The sequence below is a fragment of the Octopus bimaculoides genome, chromosome 12 (genome assembly GCF_001194135.2).
Source record: "Octopus bimaculoides isolate UCB-OBI-ISO-001 chromosome 12, ASM119413v2, whole genome shotgun sequence".
Taxonomy (NCBI): Eukaryota; Metazoa; Mollusca; class Cephalopoda; order Octopoda; family Octopodidae; genus Octopus; species Octopus bimaculoides.
In genome coordinates, this window is record NC_068992.1 from 14,668,484 (window position 1) to 14,669,013 (window position 530).

At 39.6% G+C, this 530-nt stretch overlaps 1 protein-coding gene across 1 annotated transcript in view; it reads left to right on the forward strand.

The window, feature by feature from the left end:
• Nucleotides 1-530, forward strand: part of LOC106874488 (phosphatidylinositol 4,5-bisphosphate 3-kinase catalytic subunit beta isoform) — a gene marked incomplete at its 3' end in the record, with an annotated part of 65,500 nt that overhangs the window by 41,806 nt on the left and 23,164 nt on the right. The window lies entirely within an intron of this gene.

Here is a 530-nt window from a genome sequence, read left to right on the forward strand (position 1 = left end):
AGCTAGCAGAATCGTTAGCATCCTGGACGATACAACTTAGTGGTATATCACCTGTCGCTTCGTTCTGACTTCAAATTCTGTTGAGACTGACTTTGCGTTTCATCCTTTCAGGGTTGATAAATTGAGTACCAGTGAAACACTGGGGTTGATATAACTGACTAGTTCCCTCCCACAAAATTTCAGGCCTTGTGCTTATAGTAGAAAGGATTATTATTATTATTACTATTATTATTGAGTGAGAGAGCAGTCCATGCCATCAAAGTGACACTGGTGTAAAATATACAAAGCCCATTATTATTACTATTATTATTATTATTATTATTAAGGCAGTGAGCTGGCAGAATTGTTAGCATGCTGGGTGAAATGCTTAGCGGTATTTTGTCTGCTGTTACATTCCGAGTTCAAATTTCGCCGAGGTTGACTTTGCCTTACATCTTTTCGGGGCGGATGAAATTAGTACCAGTTACACACTGAGGTCGATGTAATCGACTTAATCCCTTCCCCCAAATTTGAGGCCTTGTGCTTCCAGT